Source organism: Arachis hypogaea, chromosome 15, assembly GCF_003086295.3.
Source record: "Arachis hypogaea cultivar Tifrunner chromosome 15, arahy.Tifrunner.gnm2.J5K5, whole genome shotgun sequence".
NCBI classification, from domain to species: domain Eukaryota; kingdom Viridiplantae; phylum Streptophyta; class Magnoliopsida; order Fabales; family Fabaceae; genus Arachis; species Arachis hypogaea.
Window position 1 is genome coordinate 103033298 of NC_092050.1, and position 9783 is coordinate 103043080.

The 9783-nt window shown below is 37.6% G+C and overlaps 2 non-coding genes across 2 annotated transcripts; one reads left to right on the forward strand and one right to left on the reverse strand.

Moving 5' to 3' along the window:
• The first annotated feature begins 329 nt into the window (after nucleotides 1-329).
• Nucleotides 330-437, forward strand: LOC112752814 (small nucleolar RNA R71). The gene has a single exon (XR_003177228.1). It is a non-coding gene; the product is annotated as a small nucleolar RNA R71 (small nucleolar RNA).
• Nucleotides 438-4822: 4385 nt separating this feature from the next.
• On the reverse strand, nucleotides 4823-4930 carry LOC112752380 (small nucleolar RNA R71). The gene has a single exon (XR_003176819.1). It is a non-coding gene; the product is annotated as a small nucleolar RNA R71 (small nucleolar RNA).
• Nucleotides 4931-9783: the final 4853 nt, after the last annotated feature.

Below are 9783 nucleotides of genomic sequence, written 5' to 3' on the forward strand. Positions count from 1 at the left end.
GATGCCTCTTGAGTACTGTTGGATGCAGCTTGCATTTCATTCAGACTCTGAGAAATCATATTGACTTGCTGAGTCAATATTTTATTCTGGGCCAATATGGCATTCAGAGTATCAATTTCAAGAACTCCCTTCTTCTGAGGCGTCCCATTACTCACAAGATTCCTCTCAGAAGTGTACATGAACTGGTTATTAGCAACCATGTCAATGAGTTCTTGAGCTTCTGCAGGCGTTTTCTTTAGGTGAATGGATCCACCTGCTGAAGTATCCAATGACATCTTTGATAGCTCAGATAAACCATCATAGAATATATCCAGGATGGTCCATTCTGAAAGCATGTCAGAAGGACACTTTTTGGTCAGCTGCTTGTATCTTTCCCAAGCTTCATAGAGGGATTCACCTTCTTTCTGTCTGAAGGTTTGAACATCAGCTCTAAGCTTGCTCAGCTTTTGAGGAGGAAAGAATTTGGCTAAGAAAGCCGTGACCAGCTTATCCCAAGAGTTCAGGCTGTCTTTGGGTTGAGAGTCCAACCATATTCTAGGTTTGTCTCTTACAACAAAAGGGAAAAGCATGAGCCTGTAGACTTCAGGATCTACTCCATTAGTCTTAACAGTATCACAGATCTGCAAGAATTCAGTTAAGAACTGAAAAGGATCTTCAGATGGAAGTCCATGAAACTTGCAGTTCTGCTGCATCAGAGAAACTAGCTGAGGTTTCAGCTCAAAATTGTTTACTCCAATGGTAGGAATGGAGATGCTTCTTCCATGTAAATTGGAATTAGGTGCAGTAAAGTCACCAAGCATTCTCCTTGCATTATTGTTGTTGGGTTCAGCTGCCATCTCCTTTACTTGTTCGAAATTTTCAATAAGGTTGTCTCTGGATTGTTGTAATTTAGCTTCTCTTAGTTTTCTCTTCAGAGTCCTTTCAGGTTCTGGATCAGCTTCAACAAGAATGCCTTTTTCTTTGTCCCTGCTTATAAGAAAGAGAAGAGAAAAAGAAAAGAAGAGGAATCCTCTATGTCACAGTAAAGAGGTTCCTTATTGTTAATAGAAGAAGAAAAGGAATAGGGGTGAAGAAGAATGAAGAATCCAAACACCAAGGTGATGATAGGAGCAGAGATGTGAGATGAAGAGAAGTGTTAGTAGATGAATAAATAAATAGAAGGAGATGAGGGAGAAGGATTTTTGAAAATAATTTTTGAAAAAGAGTTAGTGATTTTCGAAAATAGTTTTTGAAAAAGGTTAGTAGTTTTTCGAAAATTCAAATAAAAAATAAAATAATTAGTCTAATTAAAAAGAAATTTTGAAAAAAAGGGAAGATTTTTTTGAAAATTAGAGAGAGAGAGTTAGTTAGGTAGTTTTGAAAAAGGTAAGAAACAAACAAAAAGTTAGTTAGTTAGTTGAAACAAATTTTGAAAAGATAAGAAGTTAGGAGGTTAGAAAAGATATTTTGCAATCACTTTTTTGAAAAAGGTAAGATAAGAAGATATTTTTGAAAAGATATGATAGAAATTAGTTTTTCAAAAAGATTTGATTTTTAAAATCACAATTAATGACTTGATTCACAAGAAATCACAAGATATGATTCTAGAACTTAAAGTTTGAATCTTTCTTAACAAGCAAGTAACAAACTTGAAATTTTTGAATCAAAACATTAATTGATGATGATATTTTCGAAAATTATGTGATAAAAATAGAAAAAGATTTTTTTTTTGAAAAATGTTTTTAGAATTTTCGAAAATAACTAAGAAAAATGAAAAAGATTTGATTTTTGAAAAAGATTTTGAAAAAGATAAGATTTTCAAATTGAAAATTTGATTTGGCTCATAAGAAACAACTTGATTTTAAAAATTTTTGAAAAAGTCAACTCAAATTTTTGAATTTGATGAGAAGAAAAAGGGAAGGATATTTTTTTTTTGATTTTTGAATTTTTAATGATGAGAGAGAAAAACACTAAAATGATGCAATGCATGAAATTTTTAGATCAAAACAATGAATGCATGCAAGAATGCTATGAATGTTAGGATGAACACCAAGAACACTATGAAGATCATGATGAACATCAAGAACATATTTTTGAAAAAATTTTAATGCAAAGAAAACATGCAAGACACCAAACTTAGAATTCTTTAATGCTTAGACACTAAGAATTCAAGAATGCATATGAAAAACAAGAAAAGACACAAACCATGCAAAGATCAAACAAGAAGACTTACCAAGAACAACTTGAAGATCATGAAGAACACTATGAATGCATGAAAATTTTCGAAAAGAATGCAAGATGAGTATGCAATTGACACCAAACTTATAACATGACTCAAGACTCAAACAAGAAACACAAAAATATTTTTGATTTTTATGATTTTATGATTTTTTTGTATTTTTTTTTAATTTTTTCGAAAATCATTTTGAAAAAGAAAAATAAGGGTTCCAAAATTTTTAATATGAATTCCAGGAATCTTATGCTCTTTAGTCTAAAGCTCCAATCAAAGGGTCAGGCATGGCTTAATAGCCAGCCAAGCTTTAGTATGTAACTCAGACATGACACGCCTAACATGCCCTACAGGCATGGCTTTACAGCCAGCCAGGCTTCAACATGCTTTATGAAACACTAGAATTCATTCTTAAAAATTCCGAAGAAAAAAATTTTTTTTGAAAACATTTTTAAATTTTTTTTTCGAAAACAAAGGAGAAATTTTTGAAAGATTTTTTTGAAAAATTTTTTTGAAAACTTTTTTGAAAAGAAAACGAAAAGAAAGTTACCCAATCTGAGCAACAAGATGAACCGTCAGTTGTCCAAACTCAAACAATCCCCGGCAACGGCGCCAAAAACTTGGTGTTGTTGCCAGATCAAACTTGGCACTGATGTTACCAGACCAAAAGCTTGCCGAAAACTCGAACAATCCCCGGCAACGGCGCCAAAAACTTGGTATGCGAAATTGTTACTCAGGTTGTGAATTATTGTTCGAAATTGATTCCCTGGCGATGGCACCAAAAAAACGGATGCACAGAACCATGGTCTAAACATATCTTCACAACTTCGCATAACTAACCAGCAAGTGCACTGGGTCGTCCAAGTAATAAACCTTACGTGAGTAAGGGTCGATCCCACGGAGATTGTTGGTATGAAGCAAGCTATGGTCACCTTGTAAATCTCAGTCAGGCGGATATAAAATAGTTATGGAGTTTTCGAAATTAATACTAAAATAAGGATAGAAATACTTATGTAAATCATTGGTGAGAATTTCAGATAAGCGTATGGAGATGCATTCATTCCTCTGAACCTCTGCTTTCTTGCTGTCTTCATCCAATCAGTCTTACTCCTTTCTATGGTTGGCTTTGTGTAAGGATGTCACCGGTGCCAATGGCTACTTTCAATCCTCTCGGGAAAATGGTCCAAATGTTCTGTCACAGCACGGCTAATCGTCTGGAGGCATCACCCTTGTCGTTGGTTGCATCCTATTCCTCTCTGTGAAAATGGTCCGATGCACTGTCACTGCATGGCTAATCATCTTGGAGGTTCTCGATCATACTGGAATAGAATTTACTATCCTTTTGCATCTGTCACTACGCCCAGCACTCGCGAGTTTGGAGTTCGTCACAGTTATTCAATTCCAGAGTCCTACTCGGAATACCACGGACAAGGTTTAGACTTTCCGGACTCTCATGAATGCCGCCATCAATCTAGCTGATACCACGAAGATTCTGATTAAGAGATCTAAGAGATACTCATTCATTCTAATGTAGAACAGAAGTGGTTGTCAGGCACGCGTTCATAAGGAATGATGATGATTGTCACGTTCATCACATTCAGGTTGAAGTGCGAATGAATATCTTAGAAGCGAAATAAGATGAATTGAATAGAAAACAGTAGTACTTTGCATTAATCTTTGAAGAACAGCAGAGCTCCACACCTTAATATATGGAGTGCAGAAACTCTACCGTTGAAAATACATAAGTGATAATGGAGTTCATTGGTCTCGGCCCCAGAGGGGAACCGGAATAACCAAGACTATGAATACAATGATAAAAATTTCTATTTATAATAAACTAGTCACTAGGGTTTACAGAAGTAAGTAATTGATGCATAAATCCACTTCCGGGGCCCACTTGGTGTGTGCTTGGGCTGAGCTTGAAGTCTACACGTGGAGAGGTCATTCTTGGAGTTGAACGCCAGCTTTTGTGCCAGTTTGGGTGTTAAACTCCACTTTGCAACTTGTTTCTGGCGCTGGACGCCAGAATTGGGCAGAGAGCTGGCGTTGAACGCCAGTTTGCGTCATCTAAACTTGGGCAAAGTATAAACTATTATATATTGCTGGAATGCCCTGGATGTCTACGTTCCAATGCAATTGGAAGCGCGCCATTTTGAGTTCTGTAGCTCCAGAAAATCCATTTTGAGTGCAGGGAGGTCAGAATCCAACAGCATCAGCAGTCCTTCTTCAACCTCTGAATCTGATTTTTGCTCAAGTCCCTCAATTTCAGCCAGAAAATACCTGAAATCACAGAAAAACACACAAATTCATAGTAAAGTCCAGAAATGTGAATTTAACATAAAAACTAATGAAAACATCCCTAAAAGTAACTAGATTCTACTAAAAACATACTAAAAACAACGCCAAAAAGCGTATAAACTATCCGCTCATCAATGTGACACTACTAAGACTAATGGAGTAGATCCTGAAGTCTACAGGCTCATGATTTTTCCGTTTGCTGTAAGAGACAGAGCTAGAATATGGTTAGATTCTCAACCTAAAGATAGCCTGAACTCTTGGGATAAGCTGGTCAAGGCTTTCTTAGCCAAGTTCTTTCTTCCTCAAAAGCTGAGTAAGCTTAGAGTGGATGTTCAAACCTTCAGACAGAAGGAAGGTGAATCCCTCTATGAAGCTTGGGAGAGATACAAGCAACTGACCAAAAAGTGTCCTTCTGACATGCTTTCAGAATGGACCATCCTGGATATATTCTATGATGGTCTCTCTGAATTAGCTACGATGTCATTGGATACTTCTGCAGGTGGATCCATTCACCTAAAGAAAATGCCTACAGAAGCTCAAGAACTCATTGACATGGTTGCTAATAACCAGTTCATGTACACTTCTGAGAGGAATCCTGTGAGTAATGGGACGCCTCAGAAGAAGGGAGTTCTTGAAATTGATACTCTGAATGCCATATTGGCCCAGAATAAAATATTGACTCAGCAAGTCAATATGATTTCTCAGAGTCTGAATGAAATGCAAGCTGCATCCAACAGTACTCAAGAGGCATCTTCTGAAGAAGAAGCTTATGATCCTGAGAACCCTGCAATAGTAGAGGTGAATTACATGGGTGAACCATATGGAAACACCTATAATCCCTCATGGAGAAATCACCCAAATCTCTCATGGAAGGATCAACAAAAGCCTCAACAAGGCTTTAATAATGGTGGAAGAAACAGGTTTAGCAATAGCAAGCCTTTTCCATCATCCACTCAGCAATAGACAGAGAACTCTGAACAAAATTCCTCTAATTTAGCAAACTTAGTCTCTGATCTAAGGCCACTGTGAGTTTCATGAAAGAAACAAGGTCCTCTATTAGAAATTTGGAGGCACAAGTGGGACAGCTGAGTAAGAAAATCACTAAAACCCCTCCTAGTGCTCTCCCAAGCAATACAGAAGAAAATCCAAAAGGAGAGTGCAAGGCCATTGACATAGTCAACACGGCCGAACCTAGAGAAGAAGGGGAGGACGTGAATCCCAAGGAGGAAGACCTCCTGGGACGTCCAATGATCAATAAGGAGTATCCCTTTGAGGAACCAAAGGACTCTGAGGCTCATCTAGAGACCATAGAGATTCCATTAAACCTCCTTATGCCATTCATGAGTTCTGATGAGGATTCTTCTTCTGAAGAGAATGAGGATGTCACTGAAGAACAAGTTGCCAAGTTCCTTGGTGCAATCATGAAGTTGAATGCCAATTTATTTGGTAATGAGACTTGGGGAGATGAACCTCTGATGGGAAGCAGAAGCTGGTGAATTAAAAATTTATTAAAATGGTTACGTTGCAAGTATAGTTCTTAACTCACCGAAAATCTGCCTATCAATTTAGAAATATGTCACAGAGAGTTTAAATTAAAATTACTTGGAGTTTTAAGTCCCAGGTCGTCTCCTAACGAGTTGCAGAAAAGTGTGCTGTTTTATTAATCAGATGTTCCAAGAAGTTGAGCTAAGTAAATTGGAATTTAAATTGAGGAATTTTAAATAATATAAATAAAAGCCTTGACTGGGAATTGATCAGTTAGAATCTCTATCATTGATGGAGTGATTTTTAAGATTGATTTATAATTAACGGTTACTCTGTTTGGTTATCCTTTACTAGGTAAGGGAAAGTCAAACAAGTTGGACTGCCAAATCTATTCACGAGTTACAACCCACTTGGTTCAAAGGGATTGGCGTTGGTGACAGGATAGCAATCCAACATTTAATCCAACTATAAATTTCTCCTTCGATCCTTCCAACTCAAGAGTTCCTTTTTAATCAACTCCCTATCAAGTAATGAAACTACTCACGCATTGTAAATAAAGGATCCATGGCACATGAAAGGGAATTAAAAGAAGACATGATTATTGGAATTGAAATTGAATTAAAGAGAAATAATCCTTGCATTAATTAATCATAAAAGTATCTGAATAAAAAAATTGAACATAACAAAGAACATGGAAGAATAAAACCAAGTTAAGAGAACAAACTAGAGTGATGAAGTCTTGATGTGGAAATAACTCTTCTCAATGTTCCAATGCTAAGATCAATTGAAAATTAAAATCCAAAAAACTAGAGAGAAAAACCTAAGAGAGTGAAAAAAACTGGATCTAAAACTACTGAATGAATGTGTGTGTTGTTTCTGCATATTCTCTGACTCTAGTCTGCTGTTCCGAGCCAAAAATTGGGCCGAAATAAGGTCCAAAATCGCCCCCACCGAATTCTGCAGATTATGCAGATCGCACATGTCACGCGATCGCGTCGTCCATGCGGACGCGTCGCTTGCACTTCTTCCTCTCCACGCGTTCGCGTCGTCCACGCTACCGCGTCGCTTGCGCTTTCCAATCCGCGCGGCCGCGCAAGCCATGCGGCCGCGTCACTGCGATTTGTACTCCTTCGCGCGGTCGCGTGAGCCATGCGACCGCGTCACTTCTCGCTGGTTATCTCCTCAAATTCTTGTGTTCCTTCCATTTTTGCGAGCTTCCTCTCCAATCTCCATCTTATTCATGCCCTATAAGGCCTGAAACACTTGACACACAGATCATGGCATCGAATGGAATAAAGGAGAATTAAAAGTAAATAATTAAAGTCTCTAGGAAGCAATTTTCAAACATGTACTGAATTTAGGAAGAAAATCTAAATGCATGCTAAATTGATGAATAAGTGGGCAAGGATCATGACAAAACCACACAATATAAACCATAAAATAGTGGTTTATCAACCTCCCCACACTTAAACATTAGCATGTCCTCATGCTAAATTGAAGGAGACAAGGAAATAAGTATGAACATGTAGAAACTCTTGAAATGCAATGCAATCCTACGTATATAAATAAATGCAACTATATGATTATTGTCCACTTGATCAAAAGTAAATAAGCCCTTCAAAACAGTTACAAATCAAATTCCACTAATTCTATCATTATACAATAAAACCGATAAAAGTGCAAGAAGATAGCTTATGAAAGCAGGAAACATGAAAATTCAAGCATTGAACCCTCACTGATAATGTATGTACGCTCTAATCTCTAGTGTATAGGGTAATCACTCAATTCTTTTCTAGTCATGTTTTCTAACTTTTGTTTTTCTCTTAACCAATCAACAACAGTTAATATACCAATGCAAAAATCATGAGGTCTTTTCAGGGTTGTAATGGGGCCAAGGTGCAGGTAAGGATATACATATGGCTAAGTGAGCTTTATAAATTGAATCTTTAATTAACCTAAGCTCTCACCTAATATACATATATTCTATATACTTTTAAATTCATGCTTAGCTACCCATAATTCCCTTTTTCAACCCATACTCATGTTTCAACTTTGTATTTTAATTCTATCATATGTGCATTGATCTTTGAATTCTGAATTTAACATTGGGGTAATTTTGTCCCCTTATTTATTGATTTATTATTTTTTTTTTGATTATAAATAAAGCTTATCAATGCACATAGATTTTTCATTCTCATATCTTCACATGAGTAGGTATCCAAATCCCCTTTAAATTTTCATGACACATTCCCTCAACAACTTTTATTTCCACAATTTCCCATACTTAACTAGCACACACAATTCTATCTTAAGCTAACCAAAGATTCAATTTGGGATATATAATTGTTTTTTCGGCTTAAGGTTAGTAATGTGGTAAAATATCGAACAAATGGGAATTAAAGGCTCAAAGTGGTTAACAAAGGTAATTGAGAAGGGTAGGCTTGATTTGGATAAGTGAGTTTAAACAAATAATGGCCTCAATCATGTGCAAGCATGTAAATATAATAAATACTGGACATATAAGATAAAACAAAATATAGACTACAATCATAGAGAAGTAAACACACAAGAATAAAATGCTTATGGTTAAATAGTGTAACCATACATAAAGGCTCAAATCTTTCACAGGTTGTGTGTTCTTTAGCTCAAACATCATGTTCCAAATACAACTTAAGCAGATTTATCATAAAAATTTTGAAGAATTAGTGAAATTTTGTTCCAAAGATAGATTTTTAAAAGAAACTTATTGTCTTTTCAATCAAGTAGAACATGCATGCAACTATTCTAACCTATGCAGTTTATTCTATTCTATAAAAGAAAGAAAATCTAACTAAAATATCCTAATTATTGGTGCCAGAGAAGAGAATTTACCTCCGGAAGTCAGGTACTGACCGACCTCCCCACACTTAAGGCTTTGCACCGTCCTCGGTGCCATCTGTCAGGAACAGGGGTGGGCTGGTGGCAGTATCTCCATAGTCGGGATCATCATGGCTCCCGGTACTGGTAAAAAAAGTGGAGTCCGGGGTGTCTAAGTCTCTGAAGCGTCCCTTGAGTAGCTCCTTGAGGTGTTTGAATCGGCGCTCGTTACGGCGCTCTCTCATCTTAGCTTTCAGTTCATGCCGATCCAATTTTTCAAGTATCTACTGGAGCAATTTCTCGGTTGTAGATGCTTGTGGTGTTGAAGAAGGAATATCTTCAACTGGCTCAGTAGGCTGGCTTGTAGTGGCTACTGAAAGTCTGAGGTATTTCCCGTGAGGGATATATTGATCATCCCGTGGAAGCATGGCTTTGGTGTCCCCAGCTCTGTAGGAGACTCCAGCTGCTGAGACAAGATCTGAGACCAAGGCGGGAAAAGGTAGGTTGCCGGCGATTTGTACATGCTCCATAGCATTCCGGATGTGTCTTGAAAAATTTAGAGGTTGGTCTGTAAGGATGCACCATAGTAGAACAGCCATGTCTGCAGTGAAGGAGGACTCATGAGTGCTCGAAAAGACGTAATGGGACATGATCTGTGCCCATACGCGAGCCTCCAAGGTAAGTACGGAAGCCAAGATTTCCTTAGAGCGGGAACGGTGGTATCCGTAGATCCAACGGCTGCCAGGTAAATCGATGACTCCGAGAACAGAGTCCCAGTCAAATTGGTATCTCTGGCGCTGAAGGGTGGCTTCTTGAAAAGCGTCCATTCTTGCAGGAATAGGGGGAAGACTCAGAACTTGCTGAATGGCTTCTTCTGTGATGGGGACTTGCTTCTGCTGAACATAAACAGACTACAGGGTCGGCATGTAGAAGTT